A 14,600-nucleotide genomic window follows, 5' to 3' on the forward strand; every position below is an offset into this window, starting at 1 on the left:
CGTCCATGTGTTCTCATTATTTAGTGCCAACTTATACATGCAATATTTTATTTTCTGGTTCTTGCATTAGTTTGCTAAGGATATTATCCTCTAGCTTCATTTATGTTCCTGCAATAGTCAAGATCTCATTTTTTTTTATGGATGCATAGCATTCCATGGTGTATATGTACCACATTTAAAAAATCCAGGTTCCATTGATTGGCATTTAGGTTGAATCTATGTCTTTTCTATAGCAAATAATGCTGCAATGAAAATTTGTGTGCATGTGTCTTTATGGTAGAATGGTTTACATTCCTCTGGGTATATAACCAGTAATGAGACTGCTGGGTCAAATGGTAGTTCTGTTTTTAGCTCTTTGAGGAATTGTCACACTGCTTTCCACAATGGTTGAACTAATTGACACTGCCACAAACAGTGTACAAGCATTCCATTTTCTCTGCAACTTTGCCAGCTTGTTATCTTTTATTTTTTTGATACTAGCCATTCTGATTGGTGTGAGATGGTGTCTGGTTGTGGTTTTGATTTATATTTCTCTAATGATCAGTGATATTGAACTTTTTCATGTGCTCTTGGCCACATGTATAACTTCTTTTAAAAAGTGTCTCTCCGTGTCCTTTGCCCACTTTTTAATGGTTTTTTTTCTTGTAAATTTATTTAAGTTTTGTATAGATGCTGGATATCAGATCTTTGTCAGATGCATAGTTTCTAAATATTTTCTCTCATTTCTTAGGTTGCCTGTTCACTCTGTTGATAGTTTCTTTTGCTGGAAGCATGAGTTTTAGATTCAGAAATATGTGAGTCTGAGTCCTGGTTCCACCTTTAATGGCCTCTGAGATAAGGGACAATTTCATTTACGTTTTGGGATAGAGGGATAATAGTAACTGATTAAAGGGTCATTGTGAGCATTATATGAAGTGCAAACATAAAGGTCCCCAGAGCATAGCAGGTTTTTTCCTCTTCATTTTCATCTTCACCTTAAGATGTATATTCTCTCATAAAACGAGGTTACATCAATTGTAACTTGAGGTGCGCAATCTAAGTCTAGCTCCTAAAACTAAAGTCTGTTAGATTTTACACTGATAATGCTTTTTCTTTCTATCTACAGAATAAAGACAAGATGAGACCAAATATTCTTCCCCCTACTTGTCTCTTCCTACCTGTCTTCCCTCCTTTAAGAACATATATAAATGCCAGGCCTCCTGAAAACCTCCTCAAAGACATAACAAGCCACAGAGGGTTTCTACAACTTGTGTTTTTCCAGGGCATGCCCTCAAGCTCTGGTCCAATAAACCTCAGTTGATTCAGAAACATGAATCAGGCACTCAATTTAGTTTACATTTTGCCAACCATGAAGGGGTCCTCTTAATGGAGTTTACAAACTTTGACCTGCAGGGCTTCTTCTATTGTTCATGCTAAGTACCATCTATAGAGCTTTAGTTCTGACCAATTGTGTGACTTTGGGAGAATTGGATCCTACTTTTTCTTGAGGTCCCTGCTTTCTCTGATTTTTTTTTTTTTTTTTTTTTTTTTGAGATCTGAGTTTTGTTTCTTCATGGAACTCCTGTCCTCATGGAGCCTTGCTCACTTCCTAAAAGGAACATGAGTTTCCTGCTCCTGTGACAATGGAGAGCAGACTACAGCTAGCTCCCTGCTCAACTAAGGAACTGGTGTAGGGTTTTGTTTTAGAATTTGGTAGCTGCAGGATAAGGCTTATTACGACTTCATTCTAACCTCTCCTTATGCTTACAGTGTTCAACAGTTTGTAAATAGTGCAATCGCTATTTGTAGTTTTTGGTTTTTATCATTCTTCTTTTGGATTTGACCAACTCTTCACCCTGTCTAATGTCCAAAACCCTTTCACTTGGTCAAATCCAAATCTAACAGGAGCTCTATATTATGGTGAAGCAGGCCTTTAAATTGGCTAAAGTTCTGTAACTGCAGAACATCCAATTCCACCTCTAGAAACACCTGTTAGTTGAAGAAAATAAGAATATTTTTAACCCACGATATATTCCTTTGACAAATTTTGACGTGTCTGTCAGAGGGCCAGCAAATAGAAGTGGCCCTGCACAGTTGCCTTTTGTGGAAAAAAATCTACATCATAGAGAATCATAAGTAATGCAGGCATGTCTTCCCTTATCTGGATCTGAGAGAAATGGACTGAATCTGATACTGTAAAGATAAAAAAATTTAGCATTGATTTTTCTCTGAGGGCTGCTACCTGCAAGGTTTTACCGACACAAGACCAGCTTTGCACACTGAACTTCCTTTCTTTCTCCCTTGACCTGTATTACCACTAAAACCTGGTTTACTGCCATAACCTCGTTTTGGACATGCGGAAATGCAGAAAAATAATCTGCCAGCTAAACGGTAAAAATGTATTATTCTCAAGTTTCCTGGCTTCTTTCTGTGCATTCTTTCCAGTTGGAGGATAAAAATCACTGTTTCCTCCACCAAATTTTGATCAATGGGAGAAGATTTCTGTTGTACTAGTCTTGGTGTATTAATTCTGGTGTACTTTTTAGCGATGTTGTGGTATGAATATTTTGATTGATTAATCCATTTCCTCCCAGGAATAGTCTTTTCCTTTATCTCTTTCTTTCAGTGTTGTTCATAAAGGGAGGTACTGGATAAAGTTTTCTGTCACCTTGTCATATGTCCTTGAGGGCTTGGTTTGTGACCAAGTCAGAGCACTCACTCTTGGTCTCCACCATCAGGGGGAGGAATCATTTTTGAGTCACATTAGGTGACCAGCCTTAACATGGCTGAGAACCTGAGGGTTTTTTATTTTTTCTTTTGTTTTCCAAATGTGTTAAGCTCCCAGGAAGGCATGTCATAAGAAGTCCCATCCATCATGGCCCATTGTCATCCCAAGTCTTATTGCTTGGATAGGTCAGTGGCAAAAAGAACCTTTTGCTTGCCTAAGCCTATTCCTGAGAGTACATATTTTATTTTGTTGAGGTGGGGGAAAAGATCATTGGGATTGGTTTTAATATTTGTATCTTTTTTTAAGATTGCACTTTTAAGTTCTGGGATACATGTGCAGAACCTGCAGGTTTGTTACATAGGTATACATGTGCCATTGTGTTTTGCTGCACCCATTAGCCCATCATCTACATTAGGTATTTCTCCTAATGCTATCCCTCCCCTAGCCCCCCAACCCTCAATAGGCCCCAGTGTATGATGTTCCCCTCGCTGTGTCCACATGTTCTCATTGTTCAACTACCACTTATGAGTGAGAACATGCGATGTTTGATTTTCTGTTCCTGTATTAGTTTGCTGAGAATGATGGTATCTAGCTTCATCCATGTCCCTGCAAAGGACATGAACTCATCCTTTATTATGGCTGCATCAAATTCCATGGTGTATATGCACCACGTTTTCATTATTCAGTCTATCGTTGATAGGCAGTTCGGTTGGTTCCAATTCTTTGCTGTTGTGAAGAGTGTCACAATAAACATATGTGTACATGTGTCTATAGTAGAATGATTTTTAATCTTTTGGATATATACCCAGTAATAGGATTACTAGGTCAAATGGTATTTCTTCTTCTAGATCCTTGAGGAATCGCCACACTGTCTTCCACAATGGTTGAACTAATTTACACTCCCACCAGCAGTGTAAAAGCATTCCTATTTCTCTATATCCTCTCCAGCATCTGTTGTTTCCTGACCTTTTAATGATCACCACTCTAACTGATGTGAGATGGTATCTCATTGTGGTTTTGATTTGCATGTCTCTAATGACCAGTGATGATGACCTTTTTTTCATATGTTTTTTGGTCACATAAATGTCTTATTTTGAGAAGTGTCTGTTCATCTACTTCGCCCACTTTTGATGGTTTTTTTTTTTCTTGTAAATTCGTTTAAGTTTCTTGTAGATTCTGGATATTAGCCTTTTGTCAGATGTGTAGATTAAACCTTGCAAGCTGAAACTAGACGACTTATGTAAACCTCTGGAGAAATCATAGCAATTTATACATAAACAACCTTTGTGCCTGCTGATGAGTAGACTACACAAAAGGTACACATGAACACTGGGTTCAGACTGCAATTCAGAAAATTGTGTCAGATTGCCATTGCAACTGGCAGATGCTTCAGAAACTCTAGGAAACCTAGTCTATAGACTGCTCTAGATATTACAGGTGAGTCAACATACAACTGACAGTTAGAGTGATGTTTGCCAAACAAATACTCTAATTGAAGCAGCAGTTGTGTGACTTGAATACGGTTCCAAGACTATACTGTCCCTTTATTACTGTGACTTCCCTTTCCCTTTTTCTGATTTGTCTTCATCCCTTATCCATAGGACATGATTTCTTAAGAATGAGCTTTCCTAGTCATGTAGGATCAGATGAAACATACAGCCTCAGAGGTCTTCTACAATGCTTTCTCTGAGAGCTTTTGAAGAATTGTGGGGCAGGTGTGCTTTCACAGGCCTGTAATCCCAGACTGAGAGTCCAAGGCAGGAGGACCACTTGAAACTAGGAGTTTAAGACCAGCCTAAGCAACAAAGGGAAATCACATCTTTACAAAACAAAATAAATCAAATTAGCCAGGTGCAGTGGTGCATGCCTATAATCTCAGACACTTTGGAGGCTAAGGTGGAAGGACCGCTTCAGTCCAGGAGTTCAAGGCTGCAGTGAGTACACTCTAGTCTAGGCGACAGAGCAAGATTGTATCTCTTAAAAAAAAAAAGAAGAAGAAGAAGAAGAAGGGAAAAAAGAATGGGTAAACAGGACAGTCAAAGATCTCAGGCATCTCCGGATGATTGCCTGAACAAATTGTTTTTTCTTGGCTTCAAACCTTTCAAGATGTATATTTATTTGTAAAAGAAAGACATGCTGATTGTAACTTTAGGTGAACAATCAAAATCTAGCCCTTAAACTGAAGTATTTTAACTCTCATTCTGAAAACATTTATTTTTTGAGGCACAGAAGAAAGACATTATCAGATCAATTGTTTTGCTGCCCACTCCATCTCTTCCTACCTGCCTTCTCTCTTTTAATCAAATGTATAAATACTAAGCCTCCTGAAACCTCTTCAGAGAGAACACAAGCCACTGAGGTTTTTTGAAACTCATGTTTTCCCAGGGTGCAGCATCAAGCTCTGACTCAACAAAACTCGATTGTTCAAGACCCTTGCCACAGTCAGTCATTCTGGATAACCACCATGAGTCCTGGAAAGCCCTTCAGTAATCTGTTGCCTCCCTACTTGATGTGTACCTAGGTGAGTCAGGTCTTCATAAGTCAAACTCTCTTCTTTCATTTCTGCCTTTCCCAACCCTGCCATTCAATGGTGTGTGCTCTGATCTGACCCCAGCTCCCAGGTTGTTTGTATTGGTCTAAGAAAGCAAGACCAGGAAGGGCAGGTTGAGAAGGAAGTAAGAGGTCAACAGCCATGGAACGTGGCAAGTGGGGCTGTCGTCGCTCAAAGCCACACTCCCTGGGTGCATTTTATGAATTCTTCTGGATTTGGAATCTTTTCCCTGTGTGTCTATCTAGAAACTCACCCTCCTCCTGCTTTCTTCTCTTTACATTTTCTGTTTCTAGTGCACTTGTTTATGTCCAGAGAATGGTCATACAAATAGTTGACAATAGAATATAAAATGACCTTTTGTGAGACTTGGTACCTGGCCTTTCTTTTTTCCAAAAAAGATTGAGGTTTCTCAAAGCTAGCTTTTATGCAGGGCTGTGCAGTTGTGAGTGTAGTGTTAGGGAACAGGTGCATAAGTGAAGGATGAGACAGAAAACAAAATGCTGGCTGTCAAATCCTGAAAGTAAATGGGACAAAAATCATTTTTGAAGGTAGATGTCACTCAGGAGACCTTGTAAATCTTAGAGTGCCCTCTTACCAGATGAAGTGGAGGATGAGGTTAAATTATGGAGTTAGGTGACAGTGGGCACATACTTCTTTGCCACAGTTGTTTTTTTTTTTTTAATCTGTAAAAATGGGGATGATGGCACTTAGGATTTTTTTGTCAGGACTGTAGCTACATGAAAAGCTCTTAGGATAGTGCCTGGTGCATAGTGAGTGCTGCATCAGTGTGTGAGCTATTATAGTTATGGGAATAAGCAAAAGTGCCACCCTGGCCATCCAGAGTGTGGAGGTACTTTCCAGTCAGGCAGGCCAGCTGGAGATAAAGCTGTTTAGTGGGGAACCTTAATTTCCAGGAGTAGAAGAATTTAGGAGGAGTAACTCATGCACAACATTTGTAAACATTCCTTTACCCAACAGTAGGAATGCTCAGAGTGGGTGTGGCTTCCGTGACAATCATTATCTCCTGGGAATCTAAGAATGTGTATTAGAGTTGAATGACTTTGATGTAAACCAAACCCAGAAATGGACTTCAGGGCTGCCTAGCAGATAGCATTCATCTTGAAAAAGAAAACATTCATCTTGGTAAAGGAATATCCTCTTCCGGCCCAGACCATTATTTTTGTTTTTGTACTATCCTAATTTTTAAGGTGTAAGGAGAAAGACTGAAGAATAAACTAATGAAGTGCATGTATGAAATAACAGAGTTGAATTGAGACTGGTATGTGTAAGTTAGGAGAAATCGTGTATACATTTTGTGCGAACATAAAAAGGATTTCTTGTTGCAAGCAGACCTCTCCATAAAAATCATACTCATTGCCTTGAGTGGATAGCAGACTCTATCACAAGAACACACCATCAGAGTCATGAGAGAATGAGTAGTGTGGCTTCTTTAATTGGCAGGTTAGACTGAGAAAGTTACTGAAGAGAAAGGAGTTGAAGAAGAAGATGGTTGAGGGCAAGAAAAATGGGTTGGTGAAAGGAAAGGACTGAAAGGAATGTTTACGGAGGGCTTATCAGGTACCAGGCTCTGTGACTAATGTCTTACACATGTTAATTTACTCTTTCACTGTCATTTTCTGTTGCAGTAAGAGTCAGCCTTACACTGCAGATGAGGAAAGAGGCTGAGGGAGGTCAAATGAGGGGCCTAGGGTCATGCAGCCACTTCATAGCAGAGCTAGTATGTTTCACTGTGGTTTGTGCAGACAGAAAAGTGAGACATGGAAGGAAGGCAAAACGTATTTTTGTCGCGGGTAATGTTTATGAAAGTGACCTGTATGAGACAGAGTAATAACCTCTTAAAAAGGTCCACATCCGGGCTGGGTGCGGTGGCTCACGCCTGTAATCCCAGCACTTTGGGAAGATGAGATGGGCAAATCACGAGGTCAGGAATTCGAGACCAAGCTTGCCAACATGGTGAAACCCTCTTTCTACTAAAAATGCAAAAATTAGCTGGGCATTTTGGCGGGCACCTGTAATCTCAGCTACTTGGGAGGCTGAGGCAGGAGAATCATTTGAAACTGGGAGGTGGAGGTTACATTGAGCTGAGATCACCTCACTGCAGAGCAGCCGGGGCAACATAAGTGAAACTCTGTTTAAAAAAAAAAAAAAAAATTCCACACGCTAAGACTTGGAACACATGCATTTATTTTCTTGGAAAAAGCACTGTTCAACGGTGATGCAGTTGATTATCTTCAGATGGAAAGCTTATTCTCTATTATCTGGGTAGCGCCCAGTGTCATCATAAAGGTCCTTGTAAGTGAAAGACAGAGGCAGGAAGGTCAGGGTGAGAATGATACCGCCTGAGAGACTCCACTGGCCATTGCTTGCTGTGAACATGTGTGACAAGACAAAATTACAACTAATTTAGTTATATATGGAATTGGCTTTTATTTGTCATTTATGATTTGGGTCAGCTCTCCCTCTACAGATACAGTGATGACTCCCTCTGGGCAATACAATAACATAACAGTGGGTTTTGTCAAATGCGGATCAGTAAACAAAGCCATCGAAATAAATTGATTCGTTAACATCAGAGTACTTCTGGTCACTTTTTTTGCTAAAAGTTAAAGCAGAGGGGACATCCTGATTATGCTCACTCAGGTAGACTGGAATCTTTTTTTACAGAAAAATATGATCTGTTTTGAGAGCTATCTGCTTCCTTAAATTTTCAGTGGCAGCGTATAACATCTAGCATGTGTGGTTCTATTTTGAAGTGTCTGTACTCTCACTTAGGTGAGAATATGATGAAAACTTAAAGAATTATCATTAGTCTCAATAACCGTAATTTTGGGCTTCCATCATTTCTTTTCTTTTCTTTTTAATTTTCTTTGGCTTTTTAAATTTTTTTTTATACTTTATGTTCTAGGGTACATGTGTTCAACGTGCAGGTTTGTTACATATGTATACATGTGCCATGTTGGTGTGCTGCACCCGTTAACTCGTCATTTTCATTAGGTATATCTGCTAATGCTATCCCTTCCCCTCCACACACCCCACAACAGATGTTCGCCGTCGTGTGTCCAAGTGTTCTCATTGTTCAATTCCCACCTATGAGTAAGAACATGAGGTATTTGGTTTTCTAATCTTACGATAGTTTGCTGAGAATGATGGTTTCCAACTGCATCCATGTCCCTACAAAGGACAAGAACTCATGCTGTTTTATGGCTGCATAGTATTCCATGGTGTATATGTGCCACATTTTCTTAATCCAGTCTGTCATCGATAGACATTTGGGTAGGTTCCAAGTCTTTGCTATTGTGAATAGTGCCGCAATAAACATATGTGTGCATGTGTCTTTGTAGCAGCATATTTGTAATCCCAAAGGATGAGCTAGGTCTTCTGAATACAGCACGCCGATGGGTCTTGACTCTTTATCCAATTTTCCAGTCTGTGTCTTTTAATTGGACCATATAGCCCATCAACATTTAAGATTACTATTGTTATGTGTGAACTTGATCCTTTCATTGTGATGTTAGCTGGTTATTTTGCTCTTTAGTTGATGCAGTTTCCTCCTAGCATCGATGGTCTTTACATTTTGACATGTTTTTGCAGTGACTGGTACTGGTTGCTCCTTTCCATGTTTAGTGCTTCCTTGAGGAGCTCTTGTAGGGCAGGCCTGTTGGTGACAAAATCTCTCAGCATTTGCTTGTCTGTAAAGGATTTTATTTCTCCTTCACTTATGAAGCTTAGTTTGGTTGGATAAGAAATTCTGGGATGAAAATTCTTTTCTTTAAGAATGTCGAATATTGGCCCCCACTCTCTTCTGGCTTGTAGAGTTTCTGCCAAGAGATCCACTGTCAGTCTGATGGCTTCCTTTTGTGGGTAACCCGAACTTTCTCTTTGGCTGCCCTTAACATTTTTTCCTTCATTTCAATTTTGTTGAATCTGACATTTATGTGTCTTGAAGTTGCTCTTCTTGAGGAGTATCTTTGTGGCATTCTCTCTATTTCCTGAATTTGAATGTTGGTCTGCTTTGCTCGGTTAGGGAAGTTCTCCTGGATAATATCCTGCAGAGTGTTTTCCAACTTGTTCCATTTTACTAGTCACTTTCAGGTACAGGAATCTGATGTAGATTTGGTCTTTTCACATAGTCCCAAATTTTCTGGAGGCTTTGTTCATTTCTTTTTACTCTTTTTTCTCTAAACTTCTCTTCTCACTTCATTTCATTCATTTGACCTTCAATAACTGATACCCTTTCTACCAGGTGATCGAGTTGGTTACCAAAGTTTGTGCATTTTTCACGTAGTTCTCATTTCATGGTTTTCACTTCTCTCAGATTGTTTAAGGACTTCTCTATATTGGTTATTCTTGTTAGCCATTCGTGAAATCTTTTTCTAAAGTTTCTAGTTTCTTTGCGCTGGGTTTGTACTTCCTCCTTTAGCTTGGAGAAGTTTGATTGTCTGAAGCCTTCTTCTCTCAACTCGTCAAAGTCATTCTCCATCCAGCTTTGTTCCATTGCTGGCAAGGAGCTGCATTCCTTTGGAGGGGGAGAGGCACTCCGAGTTTTCGAATTTTCAGCATTTCTGCACTGCTTTTTCCCCATCTTTGTGGTTTTATCTACCGTTGGTCTTTGATGATGGTGACATACAGATGGATGGGGTTTTGGTGTGGATGTCCTTTTTGTTTTTGTTAGTTTCCCTTCTAACAGTCAAGACCCTCAACTACAGGTCTGTTGGAATTTGTGTGAGGTCCACTCTAGACCCTTTTTCCCTGGGTATCAGCAGCAGAAGCTGCAGAAGAGTGAATATTGCTGAACAGCCAAAGTTGCTGTCTGATCATTCCTCTGGAAGCTTCATCTCAGAGGTTTATCCAGCCATGTGAGGTGTGGGGTGTTAGTCTGCCCCTAGTGGAGATGTCTCCCAATTAGGCTACTCAGGAGTCAGGGACCCACTTAAGCAGGCAGTCTGTCCATTCTCACATCCCAAACTCCATGCTGGGAGAACCACTACTCTCTTCAAAGCTGTCAGACAGGGAAGTTTACATTTGCAGTGGTATCTGCTGCCTTTCGTTTGGCTATGCCCTGTCCCCAGAGGTGGAGTCTACAGAGGCAGGCAGGCCTCATTGAGCTGCGGTGGGCTCTAACCAGTTCAAGCTTCCTGGCCACTTTGTTTACCTACTTAAACCTCAGCAATGGCAGGTGCCCCTACCCCAGCCTTGCTGCCGCCTTGCAGTTAGATCTCAGACTGCTGTGCTAGCAATGAGGGAGCCTCCATGGGCATGCTACCCTCCGTGCCAGGTGCGGGATATGATCTCCTGGTGTGCCATTTACTAAGGCCCTTGGTAAAGTACAGTACTAGGATGGGAGTGACCTGATTTTCCAGGTGTTGTGTGTCACAATTTCCCTTGGCTAGGAAAGGGAGTTCCTTTCCCCCTTGTACTTCCCAAGTGAGGAGATGCCTCACCATGCTTCCACTCTCATTTGTTGGGCTGCACTCACTGTCCTGCACCCACTGTCCAAGATTCCCCAGTGAGATGAACCTGGTACCACTGCTGGAAATGTAGAAATCACCCGTGTCCTGTGTTGCTCATACTGGGATCTGGGAGCTGGTGCTGTTCCTATTTGGCCATGTTGGTGCCACCCCCCCACTTTTCTTTTTTTTTTTAATAGAGTCTCACTCTGTGGCACAAGCTGCATTGCAGTGGCACGATCTCAGCTCACTGCAGCCTCTGTCTTCCAGGTTCAAGTGATTCTCCCACCTCAGCATCCAAAGTAGCTGGGATTATATTGTTGGATCTGACCAGCAGCCCACAATGCAACAGGTCTCTTTCTTTGTTCCCAGGCGGATTGGCAGGTCAAGAAATAAAACACGCACACATGATAGTGAAAGCTGGGTCCAGTGGGGTCATTGCCTTCTGGTCCTGTGATGTCACCAATACATTGGATATACCAGCATTTATTATTAAGTTTAGTGAGGGCAGGGGTAGGTTAGTGAGGGAGTTAGGGTCGTTTGATTATGAGGTGAGATGGTCACATGGGGATGAAGTAATTCTTTAACATAACATCGCTATGCAGAAGTACAGTATACAGAGATAAGAACTTACAACATAGTGTGGGCATCAGCAATTTCTAACACAGCTGTAAAACAGAAACACAGTCTATCTATATCCTATGATTAGCAAGATATTAATCAGCAGTAACAGTTGCAGGAAAAGCTGGTTGCAAACAATCAATAGAAACAGGACGTGTAGCTAGACAACCGGTTAAACCAAAAAATTCTCAAGAGGGAGTATACCTAAACCCTAAAGAGAACTAGAAGAGCCGTGGCAAGATAAGTGCGTTTATAACCCTATCTTATCCATATGAACAGGTGCCCCTCATGTGTCCATTAATAGTCTCTCCACAAGAGTTGCATTCCATTCCCAGAGCCATGACCATCTGCTTTTCTGGGATAGGAATCTTGGTGATGTGAAACCTCCCTGACTATATGGCCATTTATAGGCTTTCTGCAGGGGGAAGTACATCACGCACTGTTGGCTCATTGTGGCAGCCCAACCTGGCATTGTCTTTACACAATCCTGCATGCAATTTTGTATTTACAACAATCAGGAGCATTTCATCTTTCATTCCGTAGTAATGGTTTTGGGGGTCTCCCTACGGACTGCAGGTGTGCGCCACCACATCCGGATAATTTTTGTATTTTTAGTAGAGAAAGGGTTTCACCTTATTGACGAGGCTGGTCTTGACCTCTTGACCTTGTGATCTGCCTGCCTTTTCCTCCCAAAGTGCTGGGATTACAGATGTGAGCCACTGCGCCCGGCCCACAAACCACACATTTCCTTGAGTTTTTGAATTCCAGTCCAAGAGAAACAATTTGATGTTTGAAGAATGGCTGCACACAAATATTTGCACACAAATAAAAATGTTTGTAGATTGCACCACATGAGGGAGACTACCAGTATGACTATCAGGATGAAAATATCAAGAGTTTGGAATATGCACCTTAGGCAAGATGCAAACCAACTACAATAGAATAGATCAAAGAAGAAGCCAGAAGATTCTAGTCATTTTAACCAGGCAGCACATTTGTTGATTTTTACAACTGAGTCTCTACAATACCCGATGTATTTATCCATGTGCAAGAAGAAGTGTCAGAAACTGCACAGGCTCCCACTTGTTTAGCTGGTAGAGAGCAATTCTATTTTCTAGCATTGCATGTCTATGTTAAATTAAAACAGGGAGTGAGAAGAATAGGCAAGTATAGAAGTAGAAGCCTAAAAAGAAACTCCATACATTTGAGGAAAAAGTTGAGTTAAAGATGCAGCTAAGGGCAGTTTTTGGGTGGACTGAAGGATCTCTTGTTATGTAAAAATGTGTGGGCCAGGTGTGGTGGCTCACGCCTGTAATCCCAGCACTTTGAGAAGCCAAGGCGTGTGGATCACCTGAGGTCGGGAGTTCGAGACCAGCCAGACCAACATGTAGAAACCCCGTCTCTACTAAAAATACACAATTAGCCTGGTGTCATGGCACATGCCTATAATCCCAGCTACTAGAGAGGCTGAAGCAGGAGAATCACTTGAACCCAGGGGGCGGAGGTTGAGGTGAGCCAAGATTGTACCATTGCACTCCAGTGTGGGCAACAAGAGAGGAACTCCATCTTTAAAAAAAAAGTGTTTTTGACATGATATATCTGACACTCTTAACTCAATCTCAGAAGTTACTTCTTGTGAAATCCTAAGTACAGCATTATTTTGGAAAGCAAAGGAGACAGGCATAAGCAAGGACAAATTAAGAGAGGTAAGAGTCTATCATGATTGATAGTCTTGTTCTGACACCTTGAGGAAAGCTGTCCACAGTGTAAAGTCATCAACTTGCTGTCGTGGTTTGCAGTTTAAGTGTCTCTAAGTTACGATGTTGAACATTTGGTGAGCTCTGAAGGGCCCACACCTCAGACATGAGGGTTTTCCCATGAAATTTACATTGAGTTGTCCACGTCTAGCTTATACGGTTTCAGGAACAGAGCTGTTCCTGTTCTTAATGTTTTCATTGGAGAACAATGAACTGGAAGAACTAAAAGAATTCAGGGTCCAGTCCAGTCTACCAATGGATTATAAATACTGAAAGATAATGAACAGTGGTTGAATATGGTAATAGGTGTACTACAGTTTTTCTTTTCAAAATGATGTGTCTCTATATAGGGGTCTCTATTTTCACCAAGGATAACCCCAGTAGAATGAATTTGTTTGCAAAATAGGTTGAGTCTCACCAAACTTGCCTAGATTTTTTACCTAAGTGCAGCAAGAGTAGCAAGGGACCATAGAGGATCTTTTTAAACTTTGCTTTGCTAGAAGTTTTATAAGACTCTCAGATTAAACTTTCAAATACCTCTTGAGACTAGGAAGTCAAACCAAGGCCAACTTCAGACTTTGCCTGCATTCCCTATGGGTTTATTCTATGTATATTCTCAAATAGAACATCCCAGTCAAAGCCTTGGTAACATAACCAATGTTTTCAAATGTGTCCTGTTCTAAAGAGAGTAGATTCTTACTGAACTTGTGCAAATAACTTTATTACCATAAGCATGTGAATACTCATGAATAGTTTCCCAATTCTGGGGCACTCAGATTCGGAGCAAAAGCAAATATTTCAATTTTTGTTTACAAAAGTATATTTTACCAAATTGCTGTAAAGTATAAATAGCCTAAAAGAGAAAGTTCACAAATCTGGAGATTAAAACATTCAAAGAATCAACACATTCTCAAATAAAATATTATGAAAACATTATCGTTTTGATTATTTAGTGCAATAAAACTGAGGTTTTTTTCTTCTTTGTCTTGAATTTCATGAAGGTATCAGACTGTTCATTAAAATTTTGAAAGTTCTCAGAGAGTCCAGTGGTATGATCTTGAAGTTATCAAAACTTGTATTCAAGAGTCGTTGTCAGAATGTTTTCCATATATCTCCTCAAAGAAAAAGCAATTTTGGACTGTAGCTGATTATAAATACTTCAAGGAAGAATCAAAGCAACTGTCTGAGAATGACAAAGATTTAAAATGACTATGGTTAAAAATCTAACGAGGATTTTATTAGGTTGATTATGGTAAAGACACGGCTCACATAGAAATCTACTTACTTCTGTGGCATATGACACTATGACTGATAACATATTCGATTTCCAGAAATTTCACATAGTGTTTAGAATACTATTTTTTAAAAATTTTTTCATTTTCATTTTCATTTTTTTTGAGATGGAGTCTCGCCCTGTCGCCCAGGCTGGCGTGCAGTTTCACGATGTCTGCTCACTGCAAGCTCTGACTCCCAGGTTCACGCCATTTCCTGCCTCA

This window comes from Macaca fascicularis, chromosome 19 (genome assembly GCF_037993035.2).
Source record: "Macaca fascicularis isolate 582-1 chromosome 19, T2T-MFA8v1.1".
Taxonomy (NCBI): Eukaryota; Metazoa; Chordata; class Mammalia; order Primates; family Cercopithecidae; genus Macaca; species Macaca fascicularis.